Source organism: Castor canadensis, chromosome 16 (genome assembly GCF_047511655.1).
Source record: "Castor canadensis chromosome 16, mCasCan1.hap1v2, whole genome shotgun sequence".
NCBI classification, from domain to species: domain Eukaryota; kingdom Metazoa; phylum Chordata; class Mammalia; order Rodentia; family Castoridae; genus Castor; species Castor canadensis.
Window position 1 is genome coordinate 80,317,063 of NC_133401.1, and position 22,607 is coordinate 80,339,669.

Here is a 22,607-nt window from a genome sequence, read left to right on the forward strand (position 1 = left end):
ATACCTGTATCACTGAACATAAATCCAATGAAAGCACACAGTGCCCCCCCAAAAGGAGTGTCATTAATATACAGCTAAACATTATCACCAGTCATGTTAAAGAGGGAGATTGCCAACAATTAAGGAGGTGATAAAGACAGACTGCCACTACATCACTACTTTTGTCTAGATTTAAGCAGTATTAAAAAGTCCTAAAAATGGACTCCCTTTCATCTCTACTTGATGCCATTTCACTTAAAGGCATGTCGGTGTGCTCCCTAAAGTTATTTGGGCACTATAAACTACTTATCTCATGTCTGGCACATCTAATGCATTCAAAAATATCATTTAAAAAAATAAATGGCCCACACTTTGAAAAAAATAGCTTTGTAAATAAAATTGTTTTGCAACAGGAAGATAGGATCAAAGGAGAGCACCTAGTCCAGAGAGTCCAGACATTCACTGAGAATGTCGAACCTTTTAAAGTTTTTTGCCCACTGCTGTACATGTTAATATTTATAAGATTTCTGCCAAAGGAAATAACTCACAATTTCTGGTAAGTGTTAAAGGAAATTGAAAAAAAGAGTAGGAAGGGGAGTTACATGGAGTCTGATTCACTAAGAAGGCAGAAGCTACTGGATCAATGACCACCTTCCACAGAGTCAGAGTTAAGCTCATCTCAAGATGTCACACTATTAAGCAAGGACCAATGGTGTGTAACAATTTCTGGAAACTGAAAGGACAGAAAGGAAATTGGAGTTTTGGCGAGTTGCTTACAGCTATTCAAGAAGTGGACACTGTTAGAGAACAGTGATTAGAATTTGCTGCTTGATCCAATAGATGCTGCTGAGAAATTTTAATTTCAGTCATATTTAACATTCATGAAGAATATGGTCATTAAAATATTCCATTTCTATCCTTGGGATATGTATACATATACATATGTATGTGTAAAACAACACCCCAATATAAATAAAAATGAAAATGATACATACTTCACAGTAACAAAATCATTACATCTACATGTTATTAAATGTTCTGCTTTCAAAACCAGAGGAAGAAATATGAGGATTCCCATAAATCCTCTGATGTATATGAATCCAATGCCCAGCCATGGGGAAAACTAAGAACAAATATTTGTGAATTTATAAAACTACCCTTACAGGTGACTAAAGAGATGAATATGTAACCTGTTTGGTTAATTGTTGCCATCCCTATAAAAAAGATGCTGCTAGAACACTCTAGAATATGCAGTTGGCATTGATATTTGCAAAAGAAACTAATGATATTTGCTATAATTAACAATGAAGAAGTGAAAACAATGGGAAATCCACAATTTGACACAGCACCCTCTATTTATCAACTCTCTGTGTGCACCTGCACCTCTCATTTTGCATACAAGTGACACCTGTGTCAGAGCTTTCCTCTCCAAACCTACAATTGCTGTAATCATGTGTCAGGACAATCAGCAGGCGGTGACATTTGTCTTAAAATAAAAGGACGAGGTTTTTAATTCTCAAGAGAGCTAGTTTATGTGGGGCATTTAGACTTGCTATTTACTGAGTCAGTCAAATCTTTTGCTGACTAGTATTTGGAAGCACTTGATAAACTATTAACAGGTTTGAAAAGAAGGAAACAAGTGTTTAGGAAGGTTATTTTTTATGTATGGAAATGCACAGGAGTTTGTTCATTTTCCTCATGGCTTATTTCATGTTTACTATTTTTGTAGTAAAATATGCATAAGATAAAATTTCCCATTTTAGCCATTTTAAATGCACAGTTCAGTGGCAAAAACACATTGTTGTGTAATTGTTACCACTAGCCATCTTGTGAAACTAAAACGCTATATCTATCAGCAACAACTCTTCTTCCTTCCTTTCCCCAACTTCTGGAAATCAGCATTCCGTTGTATTCACTAAGTATTTGACTACTCAACACAATCTTATACAAGTGGATCATACAAGGCTTGTCCTTTGGGGACTGGTTTATTTCACTTCGTATTATGTCTTCAAGTTTCATACATGTTGTAGCATGTATCAGAATTTTTCTTCCTTTTTAAGTCTCAGTAATATTTTATTATATATATTTGTGCATGTGTATGTCAATGTATATATGTAATGATATGTAATGCATATCATACATGTACACATATTTATCTATAATGCATTTCAAACCTATCCATCCATTGATGGACACTTGTGCTGCTTCCTTCTTTTTGGTGATGAATATATAATTGCTTGTTCAAATTCTTCCTTTCACTATGCATATATAGAAGTGGAATTGCTAGTTTATATAGTGATTCTATGTTTATTTTTTTTAAGAAACCACCATGCTATCATGGATTATTTTTGTCCTAAGTAATACATGTTCTTTTCAGTGTTTTTTTCCTTTAAACCCACTCTCTTGGTACATGTGCGTGAATGCACACAGGGACACACACACACACACACACATACACATCCTTCCTCTCTTTATTCAGATTGCCTTTACCAGAGGAGAGTCATTATGAAGCCCATTAATCTTCATTTTTCACAGCAAGATTCATTTTATAGAACTGGAAATGCCGAAATGGAACCACGCATCACTTTGTCAGCAGCCAGGATTTCTGAATGTGATGCCGAGTAAAAATTAAACACAAGAGACCAGACAGCAGCTCTAATAACTCAGTAATTTCTAAATAAATAGACTGAGATTGATGGGTCTGAAAACAGTTTTCTCTAACAAGGGAAAGCGTGCAGGGTACTAGTAATATTTGCCTCAAATATACTTTGCATAAGGGATTAGAATTCCTGAAAGCCCCTCATTTCCCCATCAGAGAATTTGTTTCTTCTATCAGTCAAATGGTGGTTAATTATCATATTTCAAGGAGCAGCTCATTAATTCATTAACTAAAAATAACTAGATATTTATGGAGGAAGATAACACATAATAACGGGTAACTTGAACAGCTCTGACAGTGTAAATTGTTTTCCCAGTTCACAAAAGTTTCAGGAGTTGATTCCCAGCTAAAAGTTTATACCAGTTGTTAATTTCCACCTCAAGAATTAAAGAAATTTTGACTTTTGGCATGAAACAAATTTAAACCTACATCTCCAGGGGAAATCCTCTCTCCTTTTGATCAGTTTTGTTGGGCTGTAAGGTTGATATGGAAAGGTATAATCAAGGGAATAAGAGACTCAGAGGAAAGAAAGAAAGCATTAAAATGTCAGTGAGGTCAAAGACTTTCACAAAGGAAACAGGGAAGAAGAAAAGCAAAACTGAGAGGACTGGTGGTCTTGCCTTTCATTGATGCCCAGGAATGTCCCTAACTTTCAGAGAAAGAATGTAATGCATACCTATTCAGCATACTGTTTAAAAAGTTTTTTCTCAGAGCAAAATCTTTTATACTGCAAATATCAGTGACTGAAAGGATACGTTGCTTTTCAAAAATTATTTCATTGTTAAACATTTACCAATAGTGCACATAAATTTATGATGAGTTGAAAATACTAATTTAAACAACACCAATATCCACTGACTGAAATCCATGCAATTTTGATTTAGAGAAAACTTGATTCATACTTCAAATTCCACCATGGATATTTACTGGTGTGTTTTTCTAGTACAGACACAATTTGAATAACTCTTTTATTTGTATATATAAGGAACAAAGGAGATTTTTAAAGGGGGAGTTAGAACATAGTTTGCACAGCAATTTATAAAGTCCTAATGTGCTGCTACCCCATCACACAAAGAGGTGTAGTCTTTCCGAAGAGATCTGATCTACACAGACCTGAAAATATTTGTCTCTCATTCTCATCTCTGTATTTTCCCTGTGCTTGCCCTTGAGGAAATTCAGAGATAAAGCTTAAGAGATAAATATTTACTATATGCAGTTATTACTTGTGAGATTGGCCCTATGCCAGAGAAAAACTGACTTAGCAACTTTTCAGTTTTTACCGCCATCCATACCGCAACCACAGGGCACTTGGCCAAAATGCTCTACACTGGAGATGTAAGTAAAGTAAGTGGCTGGGATGCCACTTTGCTTGGAACATTCTTTCTCACTCTCTTTCCTGGCCAGTTCTCTGCCACATCCCAGCTTTGTCACCATGTCCTCCAGGAAGCCTTCTCAGACCCTGTAAGTGTAAGGCTGTACTCCCCCTCAGTAAACCCCAGTACAATGTCATATGGCATTGTCCTTGCCAGTGTCTCCTGCAGTTCCCCTCACTAGATCTCCTAACTCAGTAATGGCAGAATCCCGGTGGCAAATTACAGCTCGGTAATCTAGCTCAGTGCTCGCCTCATGATGTTTATTTATTGTTCAATGTCATTAATCTTCTCAGAACCAAAACACCCACTTTGTGACTGTATAGACTCACCTACATTTCACTTTTAGAAAACTTCCACTTACCAGATTTTACAGAATAGTTAGAGCCTAGAAGCACCAACAGACACCTTTCAAAATGTGTTATATGGGCCCACAATTCTAAGTGTAGTCCTCTTGAATTAATCAATTTAGTTTTGATCAACATAATATATACATGCAAATGTTATAAGGAAACTTCCTGTATAGTTGTTTTAAACAACAAAAATGTGTGTGTTTTTTTTTTTTAAATCGGAGAACAGGAGAGCAGAACAGGTCCTACTTGGGGATTGGTACAAATGGAAGAGAGGAGGAGGTGGGGGAAAAGGTGTAGGAGGGTGAATATGGTGCAAATACTGTGCGCACGCTATGTGAATGGAAGAATGAGCCCTGTTGAAATTATTCTAGGAATGGGGGTGGAGGATAAAGGAGAATCATGGAGGCGGTGAATCCAACTGTGATGTATTTGATACACTGTAAGAATTTTTGTAAATGCCCCAGTGTACCCCCACCCAGCACAACAACAACAAAATACTTTAATGAATGTACGAATACATTGGAAATCTATTAAAACAGAGATTCTGATGTGGGAGGTAGGTCTCAAATGGGACCTGAAATTTTATATTTCTCAGAAGCTTCCAAGCATGACAATGCTAAATTTCCATGTCTCACAATTTGAGTAGCACCATATAATTTGCTTATTTATTTGTGACACATATTAATTGAATTGAATAATTGTTTTTACTGTGACATCTTCATATGTGTACACAAGGGACTTTGGTTATATTCACTGCCTGTTGTCCTCTTTTGTCCATTGTCCCCTCTCCAATAATCTACATTCATGTCTTTATAAAGTCTAGGTTCCACCAGGAAAGAAAACATGCAATATTGGTTCTCTGACTCTGGCTTATTTTGCTCAATATGGTGCTCATCATTTATATTTATTTCCTGAAAATGAGAAAATTTTGTTCCTTTTTATGGCTGAATATTATTCCACTGTGTATATATGCCACATTTTCTTTATCCATACATCTGATGATGGAACTTAAGCTGAAAGCATAGTTTGGCTGTTGTGAATAACCACGATAAACATGGATGTGCTGGGGTCTCTATTGAATGCTGACTTTGATTCTTGCCGGGATATACTCAGGAGTGGAATAGCTGGAGGATATGCTAGTTCTATTTTTAGAATTTTGAGGAACTGCCATACTGATCTCTCATTGGATGCACCACTTTACATCCCCCAATAAGAATACATTAGTGTTCCTTTATCCCCACATCCTCACCAGCATTCATTGCTTTTGTTTTCTTGATGATCACCATTTTGATGGGGGTGAGATGGAATCTCAGTGTTGTATTGATTTGCATTTCCATGATGACTAAGGAAGTTGAACATTTTTTTCATATATTTATTGGTCATTTGTACTTCTTTTGAGAGCTATCTATTCAATTCATTTGCTCACTTATTGATTGTGATGTTTAATTTTAGGGGATTTTTATATAATTTAGATATTAATCCCTTGTCAGATAAATGTATTTGTGGAGACACAGGAGTGTGCTGGGTGTCTGTAATTCACCATCTTCCCCATCTATGTCACAATAACATCATTATAAAGAAAATGACATTTTTACATGATCATCTATTGTCATTGTATCAGGATAAAGATATAAAGAAATGACCAAAAAGAAGGTGGCTCATTCTTGTAATCCCAGCACTTGGTAGGCTGAGGCAGGAGGATAATGAGTTTGAAGCCAGCCTGGGCGGCACAGTTCTTTACAACAAGCCACTTCCCCATTCCTTCAAGTTGTAAATTTTAACACAGGAAGAATGAACAATTAATAAGAAGAGGAAGAAGTTGACAAGAAAAAGTAAAAGTTCATAGAAAAGAAACCAAATACTGAGTCACCAAACTGGTGGGGGAATAAGATTGATGCACCACAAAGAGGAAAGAGAAAACTATTTTGTAGTACAGTGCTATAGGAGAAAATGTCTGAAGGATTAAGACCTCTTAAACTCATTTGTTTGGTGTGTATTACAGAACAAATTTTTATTGTGTCTACTATAAAGAAAGTTGAAAAGTTGAAATCCTGTATATTATATGGCATACAGGATTTTGGGGTATACTTCTATGTAATTAAAAAATTACAATAAATTGTGTGATAAAATACAAAACAGGGATTTATGGGTGAGGAACTACATATGAAAGGGAAGAAGAAGACATTTGAATCACATGTTTAAAAATTTTGCTGCCACCAGAAAGGATATTTAAGGCAAGGGAAAGGACTTGTAAGCTGAGCCATGTAGCTTATGTGGGTTTGCCATCACTGGTGTACTAAGGAAGGCACTGGTGTACTAAGGTGTGATCTATAGCAGCGTGTGCATATGGGGAAAAGAGACAGGAGAGAAAAGGAAAGAGATAATGATGGAGAAAAAGAGAAAGGAATATACAAATTCAATTTGGGTTGACTTTTGTTTCCTAGTTAAGAGAAGGAAATCTCTTAAACAGAGCTATTCAGGACAATGTTGTTAAGCTTAGAAAAGAGGAATGCAAATAATGAAGACAGGAAAAAAAGAGAAAAGAATGATAAGAAAAATGTAAATTGATGCACCCTTTTCAGAGATGAATATTTTATAGTCTATATAAATTAAATTTTGGAGTGGAGGACACAAGGAAAGTAGAGAATTATTTTTATCTTAACACTACAAAGATTTGCATAAAATATCTCACCTTCAGAGACATGTGTCAGAAGTAAATCATAAAGTGAGATTATGTTAAATGTTTATGTTGTTCTTTGTATTAAATAATAATTATAAAATAATAATTAGGTATATATTAACATGTATAATTTTAACTGAATCTCATTTTCTATTTTTATTTTTTGGCAGTACTGGGCTTGAACTCAGGGATTTACACCTGCTAAGCAGATACTCTATCCCTTAAGCCATGATTCCAGTCCTTTTGGTTAGGGTCTTGAGTTTTGTCCAGGTTCAGCCTTGGACTGTGGTATTCCTACCTCTGCCTCCAGCACAGCTGGCATTATCAGTGTATGATGCCACACTCAGTTTATTTGTTGAGATTGAATTTCACTAACTTTTCCTGCCCAGGATGGATTCATGCTTCAATCCTTCTGGTCTTTGCCTCTCAAGTAGTTGGGATTATAGGTGTGTATCACCATGCCTGGCCCCAAAACTTTTCTTATATACCCCGGAACACTATGGGTAGTCTGTAGGACAATAAGGGTAGAATAAAGTTCTGGTTTGATTTTTGGGTTTTCTTTTTACTTCTATATATTTTCTTCCAAAAAAGGATGGTATTAATTAATTGCACAGTAAATTAAGGAGAATAATCATTTTTAGGTGTATTCTTAAATAATAAATAACAGCATAAAAATAAAGATGTTTAAATGCAGTTTTACTACACTGGGTTATATGATAGCCTGTCTCTACTCATCTATCAGCCAGTATATTCCAACATATGACACAGGAAAAGGAAATGAATTTGGCTTTGCCATTGACTTGCAAATAGCATTTCAGTCAAGGATTCAATGGGGAACTACAACTGGGAACATTTTTCATTGACTTTCATTAGACATGCAGCTTGATATGTGAGTGAAGACTTTGCCTCTGGCTTTGGCCTTGACTTTCTATAGCAGGAAAAGGAGAACTGAGTGGTTTCACTCATGCATAGAAATGCATAGTGTTAATTTTCCCCTAAATCATTATTTGCAAAACAAATAGAATAAATAAGAGAAGGATATGAACTTTACCATCCTCAAATCTATCTCCCAGAAAATGGCTAGCATGTATACATGTAAATTTGTGTGTGTGTTTGTATGCACAGGCATGCACTGTATAGACAGTTTTCTGTCTAGGTAATTATTAACCACCTTGAATCTTGGGCACTTGTATTTTGTGAGAAGGTTTTTTTAACATGAATCCTGCATAAAGCCCAATAAATGTTGGCAACGGATCTCTATTAACCTGCCAATGGTTCAGTGATTACTGGTATTTGCATCAACAGAAGTCTTAGGAGGGTATGGTATGATAGCTCCTATAGTTCACCTTATTTTGGATTTTGCACCTAAAATAGGTTTAGCACAAAATTTATATATGATTTTATTACTATAAAATTTTAAATTAATGTAATTCAAATTAATGTACAAACACATTTTTAAGTATATTTCTGGAGATTTTAAGCATTAAACACACTATTTTCCCAGTTTTGCCTGATTTAACACCTGAAGCTGATATCTTTCCTATTTATTTTCCTTTGAAAAACTCTTAAGTTTTTCAAAGAAATTAATGAAGTACATCTACAGATAATAATAGAATGCTGACATTAAAAATAAGCTTGCATATTAAATTTTATTAGAATTGTTACTTGTTTTCTGTCTTAAGTCTTTAATACAATTATTTAAATTACTGACTTAAATTTTATAATATTATCTGAATATTCATGCATGGTTCTTATTATACAAGTAATTACCATAGCTATTTTGCATTTATTTCTGACAGTAAAAGTATATAGCTACACAGAAATGTAACATATACTATAGGTCTATTTAACATATTTAGTAAGTAGGATTACTTTAAAGCTACTCAAAGTGTATGTTCTCAGGAAAAGAAACCTCTCTTTAGTCTTTGCACTTTTATTGGAAAGAAAAATGTCCCATATTTTCTACTAAAAACTTGAGCATTTTTTTAAACCATTGTCAGAGAAATGCCATCTCAGCTTATAGAAATGACAGATATAAGATGTCACATGATAAGCTACCAAATAATTCTGACCGAAGAAACAATATGTAGTTTTTAAAGGTTATTTCCTGTAACACTCTATAGTAAAACTACACTTTTGCTGTTTTCCACCTATAATGAGGAACTTCAAGACTTAAGTAGTCTTGCAATAAAAAAGACATGTTTACCGTGTAACTGATGCATTGATTGTATTAGGTTTCACTATTAGGTTTCTTTCATAGGTGGAATGACTTTTAGGTCTCTTCTGTAAATAAGCTCTTTTTAAATACAAGGCCATGGCTAGACTAGCACTTTGCAGTTTCATCACTAAGAATGACAGTAGCATTGTGAGTTTGTATGATGAGCTCTTTAGAACAGGGAAGAGCTATCCTCATTTGTTTCGTCTGAGACATACAAGCTGTTATTACCAATATTAAATATAATCATATTATGCCCGCAAACATTATTTCAGTTTATTGATGTGAAGCCAAATGATCGTAAAATGTCCTCATAACTATATTATGAGGAAACAAACCTCCTAACCATTATTTCTGACAGAGGACAGAATATTAAATGCTACTACATTGTAGCTCAGCTTGGATTTACAGAATTAATGAAGCACAAATGTTCTAGGTGACATGTAAGCACGACATTCTCTCTGTGGGCTGATCGCCATTCTTCCTCAGTTAGTTAATGAAGATTTCTTTGTTATCTTCCTTGTTGAAGGACCTCAGGGTCTTGTATCATTATTGAGTGAACACAATGTCACCTCATCTGGCAGAAATGTTTCAGTTCCTGTCAGAAAGAGAAGTTTCCTTATGTCCTCTAGAGAAAGCACAACAGAGGGACTGGCAATTGAGACCAGGTATTTCAATCAGGACCTCAACCCAGTGGGGATGTTTAACTTGCTGGAGTTATTCAGATTAGAATATTTAAGTTGTCTCTCTTGAAATTTAGGATGCTTGTTAAGGATAAAGGGAAAGCTTTACTATTCTGAACTCAGGATGCCTCCCATCTGGTAATCAATGGTATTGGGTTAGAACATTTAGTACATGGGTATTTTTTATGTGTAAAAACATATAAAACATGTATTGGTGTTGTAAAAGTAAGGACACCAAAAAAGCTATGAAAACAACAGGGCTGGCTTATTATCAGCATGTCGTTAGGAAGGCATGCATTCTGAAAGCAAAGGCCCTGACTCACTGCACTGAAATGCATTTAAACCATTGAACTGTGTTCAGCCCTGCAAACACTATTCAGGAAGTTATAAATATGAAGCAGTAAAAAATGTATAAAATCCATGTTTTCTGATAATTAAGGCATTGCTGTTTAATTAGTAATTAATGCAAGTTTGCAGGTAAGAAATGATTCTATGTTTATGTATATATTTATTAATTAAAGACTAAATTTTAAGGAAGTTTCAGCCAAAGGATTCCATGATACAGTTCAGAAAGGGTTAATTTTAGGGTGTGGAATTGCATATCTGGCCGTAGCTATGTTTAGTCTGTAAACCTGGGCAATACAGAGCATTTACATCCCTTTCTTACATTTCTCCTGAAGAAAATGGAGATATAGAATGTGTTGCAGGTTTTAAAGTTTGACTAAGTGATACATTATAAAAAACTGAACACTTGATTTGGGGTTTACCATCGCTCATCAATGTGTTATGATCAGTATGTGTCTATCAATTTGCTCAATTACCTGGATGAGTCCATCAGATGGAATAAATTAAAAAATTTGGGCAAACCGTGGAGAATACGTAACTCGTGCATAATGTGCTAAATGCCTGTTACAGGGCACATTCGTCGTATTTCTCTTGTTTGCAGTGCTGAAGATCCAACCCAGAAATATTTCTAGCTTCTGTTAACTTGATGGTTTACCATCCACCCCATATGCATATGCCAGACAAGCCTTGTTCTGGATAACCCAACAATGCATCCCAATCACCTTGCCTAAGCTTCTTGCTTCCTCAAAATACAAACCCAGCTAGAGTCCCCATTCACAACCACCTCCTTGTCAGGTATTCACAAAATGGCTATTATCAATTTACCTAGTCACTGCATGGACAGACACCCAAGAACCAGATAATAACCATTTGTCCCAGATCTTGCTGAAATTATTCCACCCAGCCAACCCTAATCCTACTTACTCTGAGTCTACCCTCCCTTTCTACAGAAACTACAATTAAGGTTCTTGCCCATAATTCCTCCCTCTCCCGCTGTCTCATTTCCAACCTTGGTGCTTTTCCATTTGTTCCTCCACTGTGTAGCAGATTTTCTCCTCTCTCCTCTTGAACAATAACCTGTCTTTCCAGCAATAATAGTCTCCCAATCTATTGGCTTTAGTATACTTCACATTTTCTATTAATGTGTATTTTAAGTCATTGGGCTATTTTTATACCTAGGTACGACTCAAAGTAATTTGTTAAAGCATGTATTAAAAATTATTTATACACTCTGCCTTTGCCAGAGCTAGGTAGTCTAACAAAAGAACTCCAAACAATAATCTAATGAACATGTTCCGAGATAATTTTTAAATTTTAGTTGTCTTCTTTTGTTTGGCACATGGGAATTTTTTAAGCCACACATTAGAAATATTTACAGGTATAGGTAGGGGGAAGTTACTACCTTTTACTTATTCAACTTTCACTCAACAACTATTCATGCCAGACATTATTCTAGGCATGGGGCTATGATAATAACTAAACTGACAAACATCCTACCCTGCGGATTTACAATCTAGTGTGGATACAATGAAAGAATACATAACATTCTGCATTTTACATGAAATAGAAGCAAGTGCTAAGAGGAACATTAATGAAGAATGATACAATGTATTGACCTGTGTGTGTTCTTGCAGGAGTTTGTCAGACAGACTAGGACTGAGGAGATGCTCTGAGATTGTAATCTTATTGTTTATTTTTTATGATCATATAATAATTGTACAGGGAAAATATATTGTGACATTTTCATATGTGCTTACAATGTATCTTATTTAGATTTATCAGCCTCCATCGTTCTCCATAATTGTCCTGCTTTCATTGTCGAGAATGTGACTTTAGAGTAGGAATCTGAAAGAGGTTAGGAGCTAGCTTTGAGAATATCCGTAGGAAAAGAGTTCCAGTCAAAGAGATAGCAAGTGCAAAGTCTCTGATTAAGGGGCAAGACCAAGACTACTTACAATGCAACATAATGAATGAGAGTAAAAATAGCAGGATATGAAATCAGGGGAAATTGGGAGGAAATGGAACACCAATAGGACCTTGATAACAGCACTTGGAGATAGGAAGTATCTGGAATAACAAAGGACATTTCAATAGGACCACTGGATTGTTCTATTAAGCATACAGTACAGGAGCTCAAGAGCAAAGACAGGAAAAAAAATTAGGAAACTATAGCAATCTAAAATTAAGATAAGAGAGACCATGCTGGCTTGGGCATTAGGATGGAGGAAGAACTGGTAATTTGTAATCGAGTTATTTAAAAGGAAAATATCAAGTGCATTTACATGTTTGTATTAATTGGCACATAGAAATTATATAAGTTCATGGGACACTGTGATGTTTTAATACATGTATACATTGTGTAATGTTCAAATTGTAATACATATTTATCATTTTTCTGTGATTAAAACAAAGTTCTTTATTCCCACTCTTGAAATATACAGTACATTTTCACTATCTATAGTCACCCTACTATGTAATAGAACTCAACAAATTATTTATAAAAACTTTGTACCCATTAACCATCATTTCCCTCTCTCTCTCTCCCCTCCCTGCTTTAAATGGACTTTTTATTTTATTTTTTTTCTCCTTATTCATGTATTCATATGTACATACATTGTTTGGGCCATTTCTCCCCCCCTACCCCCAACTCCCTCCCCCTCCTCCTCACCCCCCTCACTTCCAGACAGAACCTGTTCTGCCCTTTTCTCCAATTTTGTTGAAGAGAAGACATAAGCAATAATAAGAAAGACAAAACGTTTTTGCTAGTTGAGATAAAGATAGCTATACAGAGAGATTCCTAGCATTGTTTCCATGTACAAATGTGTTAAAACCCAAATTGATTCATCTCCACCTGACGTCTTCACTACTTCCCGGTCACCTTCCCATATTGACCTCTGTCATTTTAAGGTTTCTGTATTAGCTCTTCTGCACTGGGGACATCAAACACTTTCATGTTTTGGGTTTCCTACCTATTCCCGTTCCTCCCATATGTGTTCTTCCCTTATGATGTAACCCAAGTCCAACAACATTACTGCCTTTGCCCAAGATCTGAAGACCGCATATGAGGAAGAACATATGATTTTTGGTTTTCTTAGCTTGGCTGACCTTGCTCAGAATGATGTTCTCTAGTTCCATCCATTTACCTGCAAATGGTAAGATTTCCTTCTTCTTCATGGCTGAGTAAAATTCCATTGTGTATAAATACCACATCTTCTTAATCCATTCATCAGTAGTGGGGCATCTTGGTTGTTTCCATAACTTGGCTATTGTGAATAGCGCTGCAATAAACATGGGTGTGCAGGTGCCTCTGGAGTAACCTGTGTCGCAGTCCTTTGGTTAATATCCCCAGGAGTGGGATTGCTGGATCATATGGCAGATCTATGTTTAGATTTTAAGAAGTGTCCATATTGTTTTCCACAGTGGTTGCACTAGCTTGCATTCACACCATCAGTGTACAAGGGTTCCCTTTTCCCTACATCCTCACCAACACCTGTTGTTGGTGGTGTTTTTAATGATAGCTATTCTAACGGAGGTGAAGTGGAAACTTAATGTGGTTTTGATTTGCATTTCCTTTATGGCCAGGGATGGTGAGCATTTTTTCATGTGCTTTTTGGCCATCTGAATTTCTTCTTTTGAAAAAGTTCTGTTTAGTTCAGCTGCCCATTTCTTTATTTGGTTCATTGATTTTGGGAGAGTTTAGTTTTTTTGAGCTCCCTGGATAATCTGGTTATCAGTCCTTTGTCTGATGTATAGCTGGCAAATGTTTTCTCCTACTCTGTTGGTGGTCTCTTCAGTTTAGAGACCATTTCTTTTGTTGTGTAGAAGCTTCTTAATATAATGAAGTCCCATTTGTCCATCCTTTCTCTTAGTTGCTGAGCTCTGGGGTTCTATTGAGGAAGTCCTTGGCTATACCTATTGCTTCCAGAGTGTTCCCTGCTCTTTCCTATACTAACTTCAGAGTTTCAGGTCTGATATTAAGTCCTTGATTCATTTTGAGTTGATACTAGTATAGGGTGATAAACATGAATCTGGTTTCAGTTTTTTGGAGGCAGATAACCACTTTTCCCAGCAACATTTGTTGAAGAGTCTGTCTTTTCTCCACCATATGTCATTGGTGTCTTTGTCAAAAATAAGGTGGGCATAGCTGTGTGGATTCATATCTGGGTACTCTATTCTGTTCCACTAGTCTTCATGTCTGCTTTTGTGCCAGTACCATGCTGTTTTTATTGCTATTGCTTTGTAATAGTTTGAAGTCTGGTATTGTGATACCTCTAGCATTGCTCTTTTTGCTGAGTATTGACATGGCTAGTTGTGGTCTCTTGTGTTTCCAAATGAAGTTTAATTTAGACTTTTCAATCTCTGTGATGACAATCATTGGGATTTTGATGGGAATTGCGTTGAACATGTAGATTGCTTTTGGTAGTATAGCCATTTTTACTATGTTGATTCTACCAATCCATGAGCACGGGAGATCTTTCCATCTTCTGTAGTCTTCTTTGATCTTTTCCTTCAGGGGTTTATAATTCTTGTTGTAGAGCTCATTCACATCCTTCATTAAGTTTACTCCTAGATATTTGATTTTTTTGAGACTATTGTAAATGGTATTGTTTCCATATATTCTTTCTCAGTTTGTTTGTTATTGGTGTATAGAAAAGTTAATGATTTTTGTAAGTTGATTTTGTATCCTGCCACCTTGCTGTAGCTGTTTATGGTGTCTAGAAGATTTTGGGTAAAGTTTTTTTGGTCTTTAAGACATAGAATCATGTCATCTGCAAATAGGGATATTTTGACAGTTATTTACATATTTGTATTCCTTTTATTTCTTCTTCTTGCCTAATTGCTATATCAAGGAATTCCAGGACTATATTGATTTTATTCCCTGATTTTAGGGGAAATGGTTTCTGTTTTTCTCCATTTAGTATGATGTTGGCTATAGGTTTGTCTTTACAATGTTGAGGTACATTCCTTCTATTCCTAGTTTTCTTAGAGCTTTTATCATGAAGTGGTGTTGGATCTTATCAAAGGTTTTTTCTGCATCTATTGAGATGATCAAGTGGTTTTTGTCTTTGCTTCTATTGATGTGCTGTATCACAGTTATAGATTTGTGTATGTTGAACCACTCCCACATCCCTGGGATGAAGCTGACTTCATCATGGTGAATGATCTTTCTGTTATGTTGTTGGATTTCTTTTGGCATTATTTTGTTGAGGAATTTTGCATAGATGTTCATTAAGGAGATTGGCTTGTCATTCTCCTTTTTTGGAGGTGTCTTTGTCTGGTTTTGGGATGAGTGTAATACTGGCTTCATAAAATGAATTAGGCAGTGTTCCTTCCCTTTCTATTTCATGGGACAGTTTAAGGAGAGTTGGTATTAGTTCTTTTTTAAAGATCTGATAGAATTCAGCTGAGAATCCATCAGGTCCTGGACTTTTCTTCTTTGGGCGATTCTTTATTGCTACTTCAATTTCATTTTGTGTTATAGATCTATTCAGGTGATTAATATCCTCTTGGTTCAATTTTGGGTGGTCATAAGTATCTAGAAATTTGTCCATTTCCTCAAGATTTTCAAATTTATAGGAATACAGATTCTCAAAGTAGTCCCTGATAATCTCCTGGATTTCCATGGTGTTTGTTGTTATCTCCCCTTTTGCTTTCTGATTTTACTGACTGGGTTTTTTTTCTCTCCTCATTTTAGTCAGGTTTGACAGGAGTTTGTCAATCTTGTTTATTTTTTCCAAGAGCCAGCTTTTTGTTTCATTGATTCTTTGTATGTTTTTTGTTGTTGTTGTTGTTTCTATTTCATTAATTTCAGGCTTTATTTTTGTTATTTCTTTCCTTCTGATTGTTTTGGGTTTTGCTTGTTTTTATTTTTCTAGGAGTTTGAGATGTAACATTGGGTCATTGATTTGTGATCTTTCTGTCCTTTAATATATGCACTCATGACTGTAAAATTTCCTCTCAGGACTGCCTTTGCTGTGTCCCACAGGTTCTGGTAGGTTGTGTTTTCATTTTCATTAACTTCCAGGAACCTTTTAATTTCCTCTTTTCTTTCATCAATGACCCACTGATCATTGAGCAATGTGTTGTTCCGCTTCCAATTGTTTGCATGGTTTCTACTGTTGTTTTTGTTTTTGATTTCTAGTTTTAATGCATTGTGATCAGATAGAATGCATAGGATTATTTCTATTTTCTTATATTTGCTGAAGCTTGCTTTGTGCCCTAAGATATGATCAATTTTGGAGAAAGCCCATGGGCTGCTGAGAAGAATGTATACCGTGAAGAAGTTGGATGCAATGTTCTGTAGACATCAGCTTGGTCCATTTCATCTATGTGTGATTTAGTTTTAGAATTTCTTTGTGATTTTTTGTTTGGATGACCTATTAATTGGTGATGAGGGGGTATTAAAGTCTCCCATTACCACTGTGTTGGAGTTATATATGTTTTTAGGTCTTTCAGAGTATGTTTGATGAAATTGGATGCACTCACATTGGGCACATGTAGGTTGATAATTGTTATTTCCTTTTGGCTTATTTCCTCTTTTATTAGTATGGAGTATCCTTTCTTATCTTGTTTGATCAATGTAAGTTTGAAGTCTACTTTGTCTGAGATAAGTATTGGTATTCCTGCCTTTTCTAGTGTGCCATTGTCTTGGTAAATCTTCTTTTAGTCTTTTACCCTAAGCTAGTACTTGTTTCTGTCAATGAGATGGGTCTCCTGTAAGCAACAGATTGTTCGGTCTTCCTTTTTAATCCAATTTGCCAGATGGTAATTTTTGATGGGGGAGTTAAGTCCATTAACATTCAGTATTAATATTGATAAGTATGTGGTGATTCCTGTCATTTAGTTGTTTTTGTTTTTTGAGGTTTTGATTGTATGCAGTTGAATTAATGTTACTCTCTGATTCCTTATCTTTTCTTCTACTGTGGTTTGGTGTTGTCTGTCCTCTCATTGTTTTGTTTGCTTTCATTTTCTGTGTGCAGAATTCCTTGAAGATTCTTCAAGGAATGAAGTGGTGGCTTGGTGGTCATATATTGTTTTAGTTTCTGCTTATCATGGAAGATTTTTATTGCTCCATCTATTTTGAATGATAGTTTTGCTGGGTAGAATATCCTAGGGTTGTTGTTTTCATTTATTGCCTAGAATACCTTACTCCATGCCCTTCTTGCTTTTAAGGTTTCTGTCAAGAAATCTGCTGTGATTTTGATGGATTTACATTTTATGTTATCTGATTTTTCTCTCTTACAGCCTTCAATATTCTTTCTCTATTCTCTGTGCTTGTTGTTTTAATGATAGTATGTCATGGGGTAGTTCTATTTTGTGTCCTGTAGGCTTTCTGTACCTCAATGGGCATAGCTTTCTCCAGGTTTGGGAAATTTTCTGTTATTATTTTGTTGAATATATTACAAATCCCTTTTGCTTGCACCTCTTCTTCCATGCACATGATTCTCAGGTTTGGTCTTTTGATGGAGTCAGTGAGTTTTTGCATATTCCTTTCATAGGTCTTGAGTTGTTTGACTAACAGCTCTTCAGTTTTTCCTTTAATTTCCATTTTATCTTCAAGTTCTGAGATTCTGTCTTCTGCTTATTCTACTTTGCTGGAGTGGCCTTCCATTGTGTTTTGTATTTGTTTCATTTTTTTTTCTGACGTTTTCCATATCATGGATCCCTTCCTCTTTAATATTGTCTATTTTTGTGTTTAATTCATTTATTTCTCTATTTATAGTATTCTCTGTTTCACTTTGGTGTTTATTTAGGGCTCCTATGATTTCATTTATTTGTTTCTGTCTTCTTGTAGTCTTTATTTTTGGTGTCTTGAAATTTCTTGAGTGCCTCATGTACATTTTGGTTAACCATGTCTAGTAACATCTCCATGAAATTCTCAGTGATTACTTGCAGAATTTCTTCTTTGTGCATCTTCTTGTGGGCTTCATTGGGTTTCTTGGTATAGTTTATCTTTGTTTTGTTGGAGACCAGAACTGGGTATCCATTTTCTTCATTTCCATCTGAATCCTGTATTAAATTATTTTTGGGGGAAGAATGGTTTCCATCCCTTTATTGTCCTCCCATTGCTCTACTTGGTACTGTGCAACTATGTTCTTGATAGGCTAGTTGGTGGTTTCAGTCACCTGTTTTCTTTCCCTTGGTTTAATTTTGTTTTGTGGCTGTATTGGGTGTGTAGCAAGTGTGTATGTGTTATTTTTGTCCCTGGTCTGGGTGTAATTTAGTATTTGCTAATTCACAATAGTAAAACTAACAACAACAACAAAAACAAAGACATCAATGTGGAGAGATGAACAAACAAATAAGAACAGAACAAACAAACAAACAAACAAAAATTTCAGGTTCAGGAACAATAGAATTTCAGTCTTAGTTTGAGTTCTGGTGTTACTCCTTCAACATCTAATCCTGGTGTTGGTATTTAAGCAGAAGCTCTGTCATAGTCTCACCAGATGGTTGGGTAGTTTTTTTTTTTTTTTTCCCCCTTCTGTCTTTCAGAGGCATCTGCTTAGTCAGCTCCTCCCTCAGTGGGCTGAGGCAGTTTAAGTTCGTATGTTGTCCTCAGGTTCCAGAACCAGCTCTGTAGCCCACCAGCTGTCCTGCTTTGGAGTTGGGTTTTCACTGTGGTTATTTACTGGGGGCCTGTTTTTTTTGCTTGTCCCCTTTCTCTGGGGTAAGGTCAGTGATCTGTCAGCCAGCCCCCTCCTGTCAGAGTATTGTGATGGTTTGCTGATTATTTTTTAATTTTGCAGTGTTGTTTGATTTTGGATGTTGCTCATTGGCTCAGGAGATGAGTTTTGTGGACTGCTACCTGCCCTATTTCAGGCAGTGGCTTATCACTGGCCTGCTGTTGGCCCTTCTGCCTTTCTAGCCTTTGTTTACTGAAAGCTCCTTGCTTCCCCCCTTTTCTCCAGTGTGCTTTCAGGAACTCCATCCTGAAAGCTGTGTGTTAGTTTTCAGTTCCTTGTTTATTGTTCAGTTTTTTTTTATGGGGAGGGGGTCAGTCTGCCCAGGGGACTATGCTGTTTTTATTTAGGGGTGCTGGGGGAATACCATGTCATGCTTGGCTTGCAACTCACCTGTTTGGTCTGCCGAATGTCTCCCAAGAAGGTTTGGAGCTGGTGTCTGGCGGCATGGGAGCCCTCCTGTTTTCTCATTGTAACATGGCATGGAGAAGCCTTCCACAGGCTAGGGGTTCAGGATGTTGAAATTTTTATTCTCCTTGCTGCTTTATTTCTGCAAGTGTGGCTCCAGCATCTCAGTGAGGTTTTGGAGTCTCAGAGCTCATGCTGTCTACTTCTGTACCCTAGTTGCCATCTTGGATCTCCTCCTAAATGGACTTTTTAAATAATGTTCTTTATTTTTTTAATTGAGAAGGACAATTGTATTATTTATTCTATACAAAATGTTTTTAAATGTGTTTACATTGTGTAGTGACTGAATTGATTTAATTACCATATTAATTACCTCACCCTTTTTGTCAGTTTTCTAACTCAGCATTTTTCAATGTAATAATATATTGTATTATATGATGTTATATAATATAACAGATCCCATAAAATTATTTCTCCTGACTCAAATTTGAACCTTTTAATCAATGTATCTCCACACCCACTCCTTCTGATGCCTCTGGTAGCCATCACTCTACTAGCTACTTCTATGATTTGAACATTTTAAGATCCAGTTTGTAAATGATACAATGTGGTGTTTGTCTTTCTGTGTCTGATTTACTTTCTTGAAATTTATATTCTTCAGTTTATCTATGTTGCTAAAAGGAGTATGGTTTTCTTTCTATAGTACTCCTTTGTATATATAGACCACATTTTCTTCATCCATTCATTAATAGACACTTAAGTTGCTTTCATATTTTGTTACTGTGAAGAATACTTCAATGTATCTTTTCAATGTATTTATTTCATCTGCTTTGGATTATGCTTTCTAATATCTTGCATGCCAAGTGTGAGAGTAAAAAAATTTAGGATAGCACAATTTTAAGCCTGGAAGATTAGATTTAGTATTCATTGGAATGATGAAATAGTGGAGGGTAGGTAGATATCCAAAGTTCACTTTTGGATGTGTCAAGTTTGAGATACTTATTGGAAGTTTGATTGGAGACATAAAGTAGCTTGATTCATGGAAAGATCAAGATGAGATGAAATTTGGATGTTTGGCCAATGAAAACCATGAGACAATATTAGATAACTTGAAGGATAAGCATGCATGGTACATATTAGTATGTTATCATACAGTGAACACATATTGAACTACTAAATTCATCAGAAAAGATCAGAGTCAATATGAATAGAAGCTCAGGTATGAAACCATTCATAAATATCTTTGTCCATTAGAAATGAACTTACAAGCAAAAAAAAAAAAAAAAAAAGAAGAAGAAAGGCAGATTACCAATGGCTTAAATAAATAGAGTTTCATTTTTTCACATATCACCCAGGAGGCAGTGCTCAAATAACACTAGCTTACTAATTGTTGTGCCCTATAATCCTTTAGCAGAGACTTTGGGAACTCTTGCTTGTTGTGTCATGTCCATTGAACATTTGCTTCACCGCCAGACATCATGCCCTTAAATGAAGGAAAATGGGAAAATGTAAAGTGTTTTTCCAACAAATATGACACTTTTTATTCAGGATAGGCTCTCACTTTCCGGCAAATACAGTTTAAATCCCACTGGCCATGAACCATGTAAAATGGCTTTCCTTAATTCCTAGGAAAGGTGGAAAATGGAACACTTGGAGGTCTTACCTTGGTGGTAGAAGACAAGTTATAAGAAAGGCAGGGATGAATTTTGGGAGTGACAGCTCTAGTTAATCTACCACCATGCACAAATCTAATGGAAAGCCTGACATAAAATATTTTCCACTACATCTTATTTTCCATAGTCCCTTGATATAAAATGATGGAGCTCAGCTTTTTAAGTTTAACAAATACCATACAGGTACCTGATAACTGCTGCTAAACATTTGTCATGATGGCAAATATTCCTCTGAATAATGGGAAAACATAATTCTTTGTGAGATCTCTGTGGAATATTGTTTGTGTGTCTTATGGAACAATTTGCCTTTAGTTGAATTTGAGTAAATTAAGATTAAGTAATAATTATTAATTAAGTAATAATTATTAATCTTAATTAGATTAAGTAAAATTAAGATTAAGATATTCACTGGTAATATCTCTACCATCTTGTATTCTGCTGTGCTCACATTATTACTTTTATCATTACTATTCTTATTATTATGTTTTCTGGCAGTAGTAGGGTTTGAATTCAGGGTCTCATGCTCGGTAGGCAAGCTCTCTATTGTTTGAGCAGTATCTCCAGTCCCAGTATACTAGAAATTGTTTTTCATAGTGCATTGTGTTATGTGATCATGCATATCAAAGAAAATGATACAATCCAGTAGTATGAGTACAATAAAATTAATTGCCCACCGATAATGGAATCTTTTTGAAATTTTTCATTAAATTGTTTTTTAAAACAAACAAAACTGTTCAGGCAGGGGTTAAGGATCTAAATCTTCATATTTTTGTTCTTGTCTTTTTCATATCATTAGGTTATCACAAAGTTACATGATGATGCAGCACAAGTCATGTCACCCACTGCAGTAGGAAATACGTTAGGATATTGGAAAATGAAGAATCTGTTCCTTCTCCTATATTGGCCACCTGCTCTCATGTTAAGATTAATAACCTGAGACTGGAGAATGATAGGAAATGTATATTTTAAAAGTAATAATTTTTATTACCTTCTGAATAAAAATGCTCATTTTTGAAAATCATTTGTATTAAAGCAGGGCTCTACATGAATGATGTCTGAAGTTACCTTAAGTAACAAAACTTTCAATTGTCAGATGGAATTTTGCTTATTTTATTTTGCTTTTACTATTTCCTGTGGATGAGGTCCATTGTCGTATTCCTATGGATACCTTAAATATTATTTAAGAAGCAAAGATGTTAGTGCAGGGAAGCACCTTTGAAAGAAAATGCTAGTGGTTTTAATGAAACAAAAGACTGGAATACAAAAGAATAAGTAGCAGAATGTGCAAAACTTAACATAAAATATATCGAGAGCATCTGGTGCCTAAGTGGCATAATGATAGTAAATTAAGTGCCAATTAATCTCCAGAACAGTGCATGGGGTCTAGAGTCATTCTGCAGTCATCTGAAAGTCAAATTTTCCAAAGTCTAATTGAAGCTCACTCTAGAAAGAATTAGATAAAGTCTTTACCTTTTATTATGCTACTTCACAAATTGGTAGATTATAAACAAGTCAAAAACTTATCCCAGAATATGTATAGCAGTTTGGAGATTCGTAT